Genomic DNA, 14,981 nt, shown 5'->3' on the forward strand with positions numbered 1-14,981 from the left:
GAACGAGATATGTGCAGCTCCTATCGGGATTTGTCGGCACATTCGGGCGGCTTTGCTGGTCTTGTTTTACCATTGTCGAAATGTCTTGTAAACCGGGATTCCGAGACTGATCGGGTCTTCCCGGGAGAAGGTTTATCCTTCGTTGACCGTGAGAGCTTATAATGGGCTAAGTTGGGACACCCCTGCAGGGTATTATCTTTCGAAAGCCGTGCCCATGGTTATGTGGCAGATGGGAATTTGTTAATGTCCGGTTGTAGAGAACTTGACACTTGACTTGATTAAAATACATCAACCGTGTGTGTAGCCGTGATGGTCTCTTTTCGGCGGAGTCCAGGAAGTGAACACGGTTTGAGTTATGCATGAACTTGAGTAGTTCAGGATCACTTCTTGATCATTTCTAGCTTCGCGACCGTTGCGATGCTTCTCTTCTCGCTCTCATTTGCGTATGTTAGCCACCATATATGCTTAATGCTTGCTACAGCTCCACCTCATTACCCCATCCTTTCCTATAAGCTTAAATAGTCTTGATCTCGCGGGTGTGAGATTGTTGAGTCCTCGTGACTCACAGATTCTACCAAAACAGTTGCAGGTGTCGACGATACCAGTGCAGGTGACACAACCGAGCTCAAGTGGGAGTTCGACGAGGAACGTGGTCGTTACTATGTTTCGTTTCCTGATGATTAGTAGTGGAGCCCAGTTGGGACGAACGGGGATCTAGCATTTGGGGTTATCTTATTTTCATTTGGATTTGACCGTAGTCGGTCTATGTGTGGATTTTGGATGATGTATGAATTAATTTATGTATTGTGTGAAGTGGCAATTGTAAGCCAACTCTTGTTATCCCATTCTTGTTCATTACATGGGATTGTGTGAAGATAACCCCTCTTGCGATAATACCACAATGCGGTTATGCCTCTAAGTCGTGCCTCGGCACGTGGGAGATATAGCCGAATCGTGGGCGTTACAATACCCATGTTTGTAATATCTGGCTCCTTGGAGCCTATTGAATAAATACTTTGAGTCATAGAGTTTTGTTGTGATGCCATGTTGTATTTGCACATATCAAGCATATTGTGTGTATGTTATTGAAATGCTTGGTATGTGTGGGATCCGACAACCTAGTAGTTTATTCTTGGTAACCTCTCTTATGGGGAAATGTCTCCTAGTGCTTCCACTGAGCCATGGTGGCTTGCTACTGCTCCGGAACACTTAGGCTGGCCGGCATGTGTCCTTCTTCGTTCCTATGTCTGTCCCTTCGGGGAAATCTCACGCATTGTTCCTTTAAGTCCTTGTAGCTTGCTACGATTTGGGTTCATACGTTGATGACCGACACATTCGTTGCTGGGTCGTGTATGCCTGTCCCTGTAAGTTAGTGCCACCTTGGGTTTACGACTAGTCATGTCGGCCCGGGTTCTCTGTCACATGGATGCTAGCGACACTATCATATACGTGAGCCAAAAGGCGCAAATGGTCCTGGGCCAGGTAAGGTGGCACCCGTGGGAATACCGTGCGTGAGGCCGCAAAGTGATATGATGTGTTACATGATAGATCGGTGTGACTTAGGATCGGGGTCCTGACAGCTTTGGTATCAGAGCCTGACTGCTTGTAGGTTTACCAAGCCAAACTGGTCGAAGTTGAGACTAGAAATGCTTTAGTTATATAAGGGAATTGATTGTGGATGGGAACGTAAGGCTCTTTTTACTCCTTTACCTTATGCCCTTCTGATCCGAGTCATCCTATTTTTTCCTACGGGGTTAAGGAACTAGGCTTTCTCTTCTTTCTATCATGATCACGTGGTACTAATCCATAGACTTATAGGAATGATGGATTCATGTCTTAGTTCAGCTCCTACTACTTCCGTGTGTTCATAGCTGGCCTCAGAACCTTGATATTGTGATGTTGAGTGGTTATGCCACCATTTTGCAGGATGTGTCAAATCTTTTTGAGCTTTTACAGCCGTTATGCTGTCCGAGTCATCCCAGATTTCTAAATAGTCTGATGCACTTGCAAATCGTTCCTCCATGTTCCCGATGTTCCTTTGGGCCAGATTAACCACACTAACTAGTGCGTTAAGGTACTCCATTGCCTCGACATATATGTTGGAGCTATTATTATGACCCTAGGTGTCTGAGAGATACACCTAGTAATCTAGCCATGTTTTGTGTTCCCAGTGTGATGATTCTGGCCGTCGTTCTCGAAAGCATCCCGTGATGTTATTAGTTAGTAGGTATTCCATTCCTGGGTTCTTGAACCCAAGTTTCACTCTGCTTACCTCGTGTTGATAGTGTTTGCTCGTTCTTTTAGGATATTAGCAACCTTTGTGATAGTCTTCGAGGTTCGTGGTATATCGTTCTTCCAAAACCATGAACCGATATGGCAGAAGTTCTTTTCAACCAAAAGATCACAATAAGAGTGCTCTTGATGAGTTCTCCATTCTATATTGTGACTCTGCCAGATCTACCCTTCTGCATGGGTTATCCGGAAGAAACCTGTCGAACTTGGTTTGACATGCTGATCTATGCATCCACAACTCAGAAAGTTATATGTTCCTTGAGTTGTCCCTCCTCAGTTGTATTCCGACCATCATCTATCAATTGATAGTCAAGAGTGTGTGTGCATTCGTGTTCATCGATGCCTATTATTCTTGTAGTCCGTCAAGCCGTTCTATTTTAGAATGACTAGGAGAAGCAAACTCCAGCACCTCATCCATTTCTTGGACTGGTCGAAGAAGTTGTATTCCGCAGATCAAAATGCCAATCCAGCTTTTGTTCTGTTCTACCCTGGAGTATTACCCTCTTTTGTCAATAATATCATAGGAATTGCACACCATCTTATGAATTCTTGATGTAGTGATACCTCTCACCATCATTATTCATTTCTCGGCCCCAGGTTGTTGAAGCCGGAATGCCGACAAGTGAACCATGATGCGTGAAATCAATACTCCTAGCAGCCCCGTTGCTAGGTAGTTAAAGAACGATAATTTCATTCTTAGGGTGCTGATTACTGAATCACCATCATGAGATTGATCGTGCTACCTAGTCCTTATTTCCGGTGCACTCTTCGATCAATGAGTTAGGATTGTGTCAATCCTTGCTTATTTGATCATATCATCTTGCCCTAAAAAGCAAGATTGTTCTCACGCTTAGTAACATATCGGTGGTTCGTGATTTTTCAAATATCTTCACGGAAGTATCACCAGGTTGGCCCTGACTGTTATGTTGAGCTCGTGATCAAGTTGGTTTCTTGTAAACCACCCCTTCTTCAAGAATCTGTGTTGGATACCCTAAGCTAGTTGGCTAAGCTGAACAACAACTTGGAGAGTTGGAAGATGGAAGCTTGTCCGACTTAGTTTATCACTAAGGGATATCTTTTTTTTGTGTTGAAGAAAGATGATATCCTCATTGATTGATCCTCATGATGAGTTGCCGGCGCTATTGTCTTATCCAATCTTTGATTTGAGCATGGGCTATCGTCAAATCAAATCAGAACCAACGATGTTCGTAATGTTGTCTTACTCGTGGTTGTTTCCTCGAGCATACACCATTATATCTTTTGGGTCTGACCAATGCTATCACCTTGTTCACATAATTGTGGAATTCCATTTTTATGGAAACCTGGATGAATTGTTGTCGAACCCATCGGCAACATTTTTACCTTCTCCATGATTCGTGTTGAACATTAAGCTAGTGTTAGAAACTTTCGTAGACATTATCTTCGTGCTAGCCCATGAAGTATATGTTTGATGTAAGAAGAAACTTCCTCTAAGTTCATGTGCATTTGATGCAAGTTGTCGTCGTGAATTTGAGAAAGTTTGTTTTGCTTCCATTGGAATCGTCCCAAGTCAGTTATGCATGTGTGAATGTATTCTATGGTTTGGTAGATTAATTACCTCCACTCCATATGTATTCCCTAGCACACCAAGCCACTGGTTGACTTGTTCAAGGAAAAGGAGTTGTTGTGCTAATCCTAGGTCATGCACAAGACTTCGTTACCCTCAATGACGGTTCCCAACCAGAACTCGGTAGTAATTTTGTTGTAAGACTTCTATGTGGCCACGATTGTCTTGGACATCTGTTCACATGTATCTTGCAAACCAGCTCATGTTTTTGAGCTTACTTCCGTAGCTCATTTCCTGAGAATCTCGCAACATCGTCTCGTCGATTTGTGTTGCAAACTTTCTTTTCCAGACATCCTGTCTGAAATATCATGTTACCAACCATATCCGAATCTCAGGCAGATATGATGGTTGGAACTTTTCCAAGATCTATGATGTAGGCCCCGGCAAGGTTGATGTTTTGGCCGACACACCTAGCCGGAAGATCTAGTATTGTAGCATCTTGACTGAGCAATTTGACCATCTTCTCCATGAGGTTGTTGTGCGACTTATTTTAGAAGTTGTTCCTTATGGATCCTTTTTTCTCCTGAAGTCAGACCTTTACTTGATGTTCCAGATACCAAATGGTATTGGGTTAAGCTGGTACATCAAGGAGAACATTAGAAGCGGAGTGTTAAATGTCTCTCGGTCGATCATCTAGATTTCGTTTCCTTGGCATCGCTAAGGTGAAATCTGAGAAAGTGTTGTCTTCCTTTGCATCTGCATTCTCCATCATTGTTCATCATGGTAGTATGATGTGTTGCCAGGATCCTTGGCACGGATGTGGGTAAGATCTTGATGAGTATGGAAATGCTCAAGTTCTTGAAAGCACGCTCAGTTACTAGGTTATATCCCTGGTATCAATTGGAATGTGCCTCCCATTTGCCGAGTTGTTCTATAACTCTAGTTTCTTTTCCAAACTGAGTATGCCATTCCTTCGAACTCCTTCAAATGATTATTTATGAATTGCCTCAGCCTGGTATGAAGAGTTTCAATGATCCTTGTATCAAAAGTAATTCTTTTTGCCACTTAAGGGAATAGTTCTGTCAGTTACCTTACGTAAGGTGCCCCGCTGGGGCATTAAGGGCAATATATCTCCTCGCTACTCTGAAACTAGTGCTCCATCTTCTTCAGCGTGGAGTTGTTGCCTACCAATTGAACCTCCATCATCTGTTACTTTCCATCTCTCTCGATGTGTGTTCTGAGTCTCAATTCAAGAGGTGATCCTACGTCTCACTCCATGAGTTCATCATGAGTTGCATGATCTTTGAGAAGATCAATTCTTGTAGGGTTTTCTGTTCTTTTGTCGTCGTGTTGGATGAAGATCTCGTAAGCAAAAATGCCAAGATCAACATGATGCAATGAATCAACATCTTCGATGAGGGAAATTGGATCGAGAAGATCTTGTTAGCTTTGTGTCCCCTCTGTCTTCTTACCTCACGTCTTGAATCTCGGGACAAGATTCTTATTTAGTGGGGGTGAGTTGTCACAGCCCTAGAATTTGTTTGCAATAGTTGCATCAGAGAGCATCCATGCATCATGTTTAAATTGAAGAAACTTGAATTGAGGAACTTTGAAAGCCTCAAAATTTTAATTAAAAGAAGGGCAGATAACCCTGGAAAATGCATCCAATGTTTCCAAAATGCTCTTCAATGATGTTTAATATTTTTGGCAGGGGTTTTGGTCCAAACCAAAAATATGGAACATTTTTTAGGAACTATTTTGGCCATTTGGATTTAAATAAATAAATATTTGAGTTGGATTTAATTCTTCTATAAAAGAATTGCAAGTCCAACAATTCTAAAAATTTGTGAGTGGCTCTTCATATATTGTATCTAGCCACATAATAATTTCCAGAAGCTACAAAATTAGTTTGGTTCGAAAACCAAATTAAAAGAAACTGCAGGAAGGAAAACAGACAGAAAAATAGTAAAAAAACATAAACCCACCTGGGCCACCTACCCGGCCCCACCTGGCGGCACAGCAAACTGGCCTAGCCCACCACCACAGCTCCCCTTTCGTCTTCCTCCTCTGCCAGGAGGATGAGCGCGTGTGGCCGACGCGCGCAAGCACGTGCCACGACACCTCTATCCTGCCTGTACGCCTGGACGTCGCCTAGAGCTGCCATGCAGTCCCTTGTTCCCCCTCGACCTCTCCCCTCCACGCAACTCTCTCTTCCCTCCTCTGCTCTCTTCCCCGAGTGGAGCTCGCCGTCGCCGCTCGTCACCACCGCGGCCACCGTGCCCCGCCGACTCACCAGCGTGTCCAGTGGCTCCGTCGTTGTCGTTTTCGTCTGCCCAGCCAAAGGAACCGAGTGGATCTGCCCTAAGATGAGTGGCTCGTCGCCGTTCCCATCCTCGGATGTCGGAGATCGCCGCCGAAGCCCCGCCTGCTCCAGCCCTTCCCCGAGCCCGCTTCGGCGCCCCCTGCACTCGCTGTGAGCTCCTCCCCCGAACCCCCCCCTTCTCAGTCTCGTTTGGGCGCCCTAGCTGCCATTCCGCCGTGGCCGAGCTCCGGCCGCCACCCAAGTGGTCGTCGCCATAGTTATCAACCTCCCCTCGCCCAGCCGCCTGCTCCGTTGGATGCGGTGCATGTCCGGTAGCCCGTAGGACCAAACCGCGAGACGATTGGTCGCCGGATGGCAAACCCGACGCCTCCGCCGTGCGGAATGGTTGCCGCCGGCCAAATTCCAGCGAGGCCAACGTGGCGACATCATTAGTTGCTAATGACCCACTATTTAACCCCTCCAGTGACACAGACAGCTAGGCCCCACACCTTAATTAACCACAGGGTTGGTTCCCTGCTTAAGTTAAGCTAATGACCATGGCCCACTAGTCAGTTTGACCTTGCCACCTCAGTGTTGACCTGTCCCCATTGGTCAGCCTCTGCTGCTGACCCGGTTACACCGACATGCGGGACCCACTGTTCAGGTTTGACCTGGCTCAGCGTAGTTGACCTGCTGACGTTATGCTTACACAATGCTGACACAGTAATCACATTTCTGGAATTGAAATAAATCTTAAATGATTTATTTATTTTAGGAAAAGTCCTAAACTTCTAAAAATCATAGAAATTCAACCGTAACTCCAAGTGAAATAATTTATATATGAAAAATAATCAGAAAAATCCAATCTATCCATCTGCACCATTTTCATGCATGACAAAGGAACTTAACCTTGATGTATAACTTGAGTTTGAATTTGAACCCTTGGTTCAAATACCTCAAACCCTTCTGGTTTTAGTTGCATTAGCTCAAATCATAGCATGTTTCCATGTCATGATCATGCATCATACTATTGCATTGCATTGATTGTGTTTCTTCCTTGTTTGTCGGTGCTTGACTCCTCTCAGTAGACGTGGTTCCGACGATAAGTTCGATGACACCAATGAAGAGTTATACTATCTTCAGAAGTGCCAGGCAAGCAAAACCCCCTTGTTCATTTCGATACAATTCCACTCTCTCGCTTCTTCTCTCTTTTACTGCATTAGGACAACAACGCTTCAACGGTTACATGCTGTGGTAGTTGAACCCCTTTCCTCTGCATGACCTATCATTGCCACGGTAAATAGATGAAACCCACTGGCATGAGTAGGAGTTGTTTGAGCCCTGATGTGCCTACTCATTCATGCTTGTTGTCATGCCTGCTACTACTTTGAGTTGAGTCAAGTCTGATTCATCAGGGATGAACTGGAATGTGGTGAACATGTCCTACTGTTGAGAGCTAAGTGTGTGAACACGATTTGGTAAAGGTAGCGGTGAGAGGCCATGTAGGAGTACATGGTGGGTTGTCTCATTGAAACCGTCCTCAGGAACCGAGTTCTGTGTTTGTGATCCATGAACAACTACTACCACACATTGGAATGCTTAAGTGCCCATCTCGACTTATTAATCGCCTTGATCTCTGTCCAGGAGTTGCAACTAGTTTATGGTGTTTGTAGGATATGTGTTGGGGGCCGTGCGTAGCGCTGACCCTAGGGGTGGGCTATGATGCGGTAGAGACACGAGGCACGGTGTATCGGGACGCCCGTTTGGTGCCTCGGGAACCCTGCTCTCATCGTTTGGGCCCGTGAGTGAAACCCCGACCGGATCTCCTTGCGGATGGAACCCGAATAGGCGACAAACCTGGACTAGAGACTTGTGTGGTTAGTGAGGTCGTGGCCGACACCCTCGCTGGGCTTCCGCTGGAAGGTTGCCGAGTACATGTCGTGTGAATGGCGATAAGTGGTGAGAGCGTGTGTGAAGAAGTACACCCCTGCAGGGTTAACATGATCTATTCGAATAGCCGCGTCCACGGTAAAGGACTTCTGGGTTGCTTATACAGTTCATAAACAAATGAAAGTGGATACTCTAAAATGCACAAGATAAGCGTGAGTGCTATGGATGGCGTTCTCGTAGGGAGACATGAGCGGATCCATAGTGGTGTATTGATTGTTGAATATGTGGACTCGTGTGCGCCACCTCAAAAGAGTTACTTGCGGTCGTAGTACAGGATAGCCACTGAGTCAAAGCTGGCTTGCTGCAGTTAAACTCCACCACCCCCTTGGTTGATACTGATGCATATGTAGCTAGTTCTGATGTAAGTCTTGTTGGGTACATTTGTACTCACGTTTGCTTAATTTATGTTTTTGCAGAGAGACTTCAGTCTCACTAGTAGTTCCACGTGGACTTCGACGTTTAGCTTGTTACCTCAGCTACGATCTTGCACCCTTGGGAGGGTCTTATAGATAGTCAGGCTTCTCAACCTTTTTCATTTATCGTTGTCTATACTCAGACATGTTTATGCTTCCGCCTGTGCTTGTGGCTTGTATGACTTGAATGTTGGGTCATGATACCTATGTTTGTAATATCTGGCTCCTCAGAGCCTATTGAATAAATACTTTGAGTCATAGAGTTTTGTTGTGATGCCATGTTGTATTTGCACATATCGAGCATATTGTGTGTATGTTATTGAAATGCTTGATATGTGTGGGATCTGACAACCTAGTTGTTTATTCTTGGTAGCCTCTCTTATGGAAAAATGTCTCCTAGTGCTTCCACTGAGCCATGGTAGCTTGCTACTGCTCCAGAACACTTAGGCTGGCTGGCATGTGTCCTTCTTCGTTCCTGTGTCTGTCCCTTCGGGAAAATGTCACGCGTTGTTTCTTTAAGTCCTTGTAACTTGCTACGATTTGGGTTCATATGTTGATGACCGGCACGTTCGTTGCTGGGTCATGTATGCATGTCCCTGTAAGTTAGTGCCACCTTGGGTTTACGACTAGTCATGTAGGCTCGGGTTCTCTGTCATATGGATGCTAGCGACTCTATCATATACGTGAGCTAAAAGGCACAAACGGTCCCGAGCCAGGTAAGGTGGCACCTGTGGGAATACCGTGCGTGAGGCCGCAAAGTGATATGATGTGTTACATGCTAGATTGGTGTGACTTAGGATCCGGGTCCTGACATAATTTTTATTTTTCTTTTCTTTTCTTTCTTACATGCGATGTCACTTGACTGAGACTTGCTGAAATTACCTGAGTCTATTATGTTAGTTCTGTAAGCACTTTTTTGCAACGAATGCTTAACAATTTTATATTTGTCTATTTTTACAATATGGTCCTAATCCATCCCGGAATACTGGATTATGTTAGGACAATATGGTCCTAATCCATCTCGGTATATGGTTAGGATAAGGTTGTTTATTTAGTGAGATGAGGATTAAACCTTTCTTGGGGTTGTTCGGATTGGATACGGACTTTCTGCCAATTCTGTTTCCCATAAACTCGTTTAAAGGGCTAACCACATGAAATTTGTTAGCGTACCCAAAATTATAGTTTTTTTAGGGACAGAATTAGTAAAACTTGGTTTTAGTAGAACAGGCAAAGAACTTTGGTCAAGGAGGCTAGCTTCCTCTTCCTGGAGATTGGATCTGCCAATCCTGACCAAATTTTGAATTGTACAGACCCACAATGCATTTCAACAAAGCCAAACACAATGTCAGAATCATACAGATTTATGCAAGGTAACCTGACATAAAAGTCAGTACTCTACAATGGTGACAGTCATACTAATGTACAATTTGTAAAAATCGAATGCAAAGCTTGGTCTGCATCTTTTGGCAAATAGCATAAGGTTGATGTTTCTAATCCTGTACATGGTACTTTGGAATCACCTTCTTCATTGAATTTTGAGGCCTGAAATTGATGTTTAAGAACGTGTTAGAAATTAAGGACAGCTGCATGCTAAATCTTATCACAGAGGTACAGAAAAAAGCAGATCAACATATTATGTTCCTTTTCTTCATATCGAAGTATCTGTCGCCTAGAAAAACTCATCCTTTAATAGTTGAGATAGTAGAGATATGAGGAGATCACTGATGGCTTCACTCAGCTTGGGTTCTTCATTAATTATCAGATACATAGTTCCTTGTCCATGTATTAGTCCCTGACAGTAGTATGGGGTTGAATATCGCAGGGCGCGTCTGTAGCCGGTAACAGTAGTAGTCCCTGACAGAGACACACAACCGGCTGTTCCCCTCTGTGGAAAGACGTGAAAGAAGAAGGTTAGGTACCATATGGAAGGACAGAGAACTTTTTCTGGCATATAAGCATACCAACCAGGCGCACCTGAATCGTTATCACGGTTTCCTCTTGGTTGTTGTGCAACCTCCCAAGGGACATTGTGCTTAGGGATATTTGGATGCCAACCAAGCTCCCCCCTTGGAAAAAAGAGGGGATACGAGAGCGGGTCATAACAGCCATCTGTGGCATGTATACTATACTTCTCGTTGGTGTCCCCATAGAGTGTAATGCTGCGGTTGAACCTGTTTGCTAGATCGCTTCCCTCGACCCAAATCGCAGCCACCTCGGATGACACGGGTCTATTATATCTTCGTTGGTCTAGCTTCTGGTCAATGTTGAGGTCTATCCGGTACTCCTCGAGGTTTTCCTTGTGGGCACCCAAACTCCTAAACTGTTGGGAGTAGGGGTTTTCCCTGAGGACGTCCACTAACTTGCTGACAACGTGCTGGTCCAATTGCTTGGTGGCCTCCTTGCGATGGCTTAAGCTTGGATCGTCATCGTAGAAGTACAACTGCAGATGTTCAGGGCGAGATCTTGGACCGAACGAGTGCACCCTGTGGTACATAGTGCCATGTGCCCGAAACGTGTACACCCCGGACTTCATGTTTGTGTAGTTGTTGTCTAGGCTGACGCCAAGGGTAGTGAAGGCAAAGTGCCCGTTGAAGAACCGAATGCTCTCCCGGAAATGCCGAGAGTCTGCATCCGCGCTAGACCATAACCTCATCAGCTCTGGGATAGGCTCGGGTTCAGCTAGCTCAATCTCCCCGTTCCGACAGCAGAAGCCGTCAGTCTCGTACTGGAACTTCTTGGCCTTGCAATGCTCGCAGTTTGCCGCGTGCTTTAGGATGTGTGTGCTGTCTGGGATGTTCGAGTAGACATAGTCGAAAGGATCTAGGTCGATAGATCCCGTGTTGGAGGATTCTACGGGCTCATCGAGGTCCGTGCTATCAGTGTCGGATGCTGCAAGCATTGTGGAGATATAACAAGTCACGATGGGATGCACATCATAAACCAATAATATAGAGGGATGAGCAGCGAAAGGCGCCTCGGAGTACCTTCACCGGCAAATAGGTAGTACTCATCATCCATGAGGTCACCGGAGAGTGCATTCTCGTCCATGATGCCGCTAAGGAAGGCCTCCATGTCAGCTGTAACATTGTTGAGCCGGTAAGTAATGGTTTTTATTGTGAGTGCACACCAGGAGGGGAGTAAACATGAGAGGGTTACCATTGGTTCCGATGGTGTACGATGGCATGCTTGATGAAGGGGAGGAAGCCGGTGAAGCAACTCCTGTGGGCGGTGCTTCTGAGCTTGTTGCTGCTCTGTTCACATCTAAGGTACTTGCATCTGGGCCTGGAGGCCTCCGCTTTTTTTGAAAGCTTGCATTACGACGATCTAGCAAAGCTGACTTCTCACCTTCTGGTATGCTTTCCCCGCGCGCTCTTCGTTTTAAGGCACTCCCTTGAATGTTCTTTGCTGTAATACTTTGTTTGTGAGCTCGCTCCCGAGCCCTACGCTGTGCTCTGCTCTCCTGCCTCTGCTCCTGGGCTTGATTCTGCTGGTCGTCTATTTGGTGATCATTGGTTTGCTGCGAGGGATTTATGAGTTCGCTGGGGGCATCATTATCATCCAGGGTACGACTAAGGTACTCGCCTGCACCGCTGTGGAGCCGTTAAATACTGGTTCAATGCACATGGACAGAACAAGTAGAGTAAAGATGGAAGGATTACCGTCTGATTCGAAGTTGTTCCCAGCCTTACTCGCAAACCGGGGGGCAGGGGCAGGAGCTGAAGCTTCGGATTCTCTGAATGCCAACGCATGAGTGCTCGACATCAGGTTGGGTGTAGCTAAGGCACCTGCATCAGGGCGCGGCATTGCAATGAATTCAGCGCAAGGGGTGTTGTGCCTAGCCGCGAGTCTCTTCTTGCGCTGAGCTAGCATGTTCTGCTTCTCCTTAGGTGATTTGTTTTGCAGACGTGTTCTTCGGCGGGTGTTTGTCTCTTGGTTGTCATGGACTGCCATATTTTGGTAGGCCGCCCTTCTAAGGGTGTTACTCTGTTGCTTCTCCTCTGGTGTCATTCGTTGCCTGGCTTCTCTTTGACGGGCACTCCTCTCCTACTCTGTTTTTTTCCTAGCTTCTCTGCGACGTGCATTGATTTCCTCCTTCTGTTCAGGTGTTAATCTATTTCGCCGTGCCATATATTGGTCTCGCCTTTTCTGTTTTCTATCTGATTTAATGATATCATTTGAAGCAATGTGCTCGGGGACAGTGTCTTCAGTGTCGAGTCCAAGTGCTATGTTTGAACCAATATTATGATCAATGCTTCTCTCTGTTCCTCGAAGTGATGCATGGTGATCATAGTAAGTGCCTTCACGAGAATGATTTCCTGAAGAACCATTTTGTTTTAACAAATGTATAAATGCAAACTGAAAAAAAGTCGTGTGTAAGGGCGATACCGATTGATGTTTCCACATGCGGCACTGGCTGAAAGGCCTTGAGATTGCTGGCTATAGGAATCATCATAGGCAGTTGCGTCGGCACATTGTCATCATCATCAGAAGACGAAACACTATAGTTAGTAGTGCCTGTTTGTTCGCGTATGAAAAAACCAGATGGTGGTCGGTGTGTATTGGTGAGTTGTGATCTGGGTGTCCTCTCATATTCGACAACTGATAAGATTAATGTAAGTTAAGTTGTGAAGTTTATTGAATACCTTATGTGCAGACATGTGATTGGCATACACATACCTTTTTTTCCTTTATCATAGAGATGCTCTCTGTCCTGTGACATCTTTCTGTCCTATAGAAGCTTAAATAAACCTGCAGTCTTTTTGCATTAAAAAATGATATGAATTGAATTACAAAAATGATATGACCTCTGGTGACTCATTTAACAGGCTTTTTGGGCTCACTTGTTCATTTTGATAGACATGTTCTTCGCATATGGTTTTAAAATGATTGTGCTATTATATGTTGACGGCTGAAGTTTGTATATTTCAGTTTATAAAGTGCAAGATTTTGTAGAAGTTCAATTTTTTAAAAAGAGGGCTTAGACATGGCGACAAGAATGAAGGTGGAGGGGAAGGAGTGGAGAGAAAGATGTCTGTCTCCACGTGGTGCGAAAAAGACTATACAGGATTCTGTATTATGCCGCGTTAAAACAATCTGGAATATAAAGGATTCTGGAGGTGAGCTTAAATGAAAGTATTTCCTTCTATCACTATTCCTGTCGCGAGGCATGTTTGTTCCCATGATGTAAAAGTAAACATGGTCTGAGGTTACCTAATCTTATACTGCAATTTCAGAATTTCCTAGATTTTTTTTTTTGACAGTTTCAACACATGTTCTTCTTACTAAAATGAACCTGCAGTCTTTTGCATTAAAAATGATATGAATTGAATTACAAAAATTATATGACCTCTGGTGACTCATTTAACAGACTTTTTGGACTCACTTGTTCATTTTGATAGACATGTTCTTCGCATATGGTTTTAAAATGATTGTGCTATTATATGTTGACGGCTGAAGTTTGTATATTTCAGTTTATAAAGTGCAAGATTTTGTAGAAGTTCAATTTTTTAAAAAGAGGGCTCAGACATGGCGACAAGAATGAAGGTGGAGGGGAAGGAGTGGAGAGAAAGATGCCTGTCTCCACGTGGTGCGAAAAAGACTACAGGATTCTGTATTATGTCGTGTTAAAACAATTTGGAATATAAAGGATTCTGGAGGTGAGCTTAAATGAAAGTATTTCCTTCTATCACTATTCATGTCACAAGGCATGTTTGAACATGGTCTGAGGTTACCTAATCTTATACTGCAATTTCAGAATTTCCTAGATTTTTTTTTGACAATTTCAACAGTCTTTTTGCATTACAAAAATGATATGGCATACTATAGGACTTTAGCAATATCCTTTACGGATCAGGGCAATATTCTTTACGGAACAGGGTCTCCAATATATGAACTTAACCGTGCGAACAGAACAGGTGGCATAACTCATTAGATTTTGTAACTTTGCGGAATAAGTGCTAATGTAGTTGGAGTAAAAGTTAAAGATGCAGTATGAGTACTAACAATATGAAGTATTGAACAGGAGTCTAGGATGGCAAACCTGGGGCGTGATGGGCAGCATGAAACATAACAAAGGTGGATATCCATCATTTGCCGTCGGAGAGGAAGAAGACGGTAGGCGGGCTCAGGAGATGACGCAGAAACAGCCGTCGAGCGAGGCGATCAGCAGAGGCTGCAGCTCCCACAGCTCGCGTTTCTGTTTTGGCGGCGTGCGCTCGCGTGTGGATGGAGCTCGTACGCCAGGAAGAATTGGCGTCTCGATGGAGCTCATACGCCAGGAAGAACTGGAGTTCGTTGGACCTCGTCCTCGTTCGTGGGTTGCGGAGCTGTTTTTTTATTGACTGGGGGCTCAGGAGATGACGCAGAAACAACCGTCGAGCGAGGCAATCAGCAGAGGCTGCAGCTCCCACAACTCGCGTTTCTGTTTTGGTGGCGTGCGCTCGCGTGTGGATGGAGCTTGTACGCCAGGAAGAACTGG

General features: G+C 44.7%; 1 long non-coding RNA gene across 3 annotated transcripts in view; it reads left to right on the plus strand.

Moving 5' to 3' along the window:
* The first annotated feature begins 9,539 nt into the window (after window positions 1–9,539).
* LOC123144647 (uncharacterized) overlaps window positions 9,540–14,981 on the plus strand; it is a 54,983-nt gene continuing 49,541 nt past the window's right edge. For 2 of the 3 annotated variants that reach the window (XR_006471794.1, XR_006471798.1), the window contains exons 1-2: window positions 9,540–13,620; window positions 13,975–14,160. This is a non-coding gene — a long non-coding RNA (uncharacterized lncRNA). The remainder of the gene's footprint in view (window positions 13,621–13,974; window positions 14,161–14,981) is intronic. The other variant, XR_006471797.1, reaches the window with a different exon arrangement.

The sequence above is a fragment of the Triticum aestivum genome, chromosome 6D (genome assembly GCF_018294505.1).
Source record: "Triticum aestivum cultivar Chinese Spring chromosome 6D, IWGSC CS RefSeq v2.1, whole genome shotgun sequence".
Classification (NCBI taxonomy): Eukaryota; Viridiplantae; Streptophyta; class Magnoliopsida; order Poales; family Poaceae; genus Triticum; species Triticum aestivum.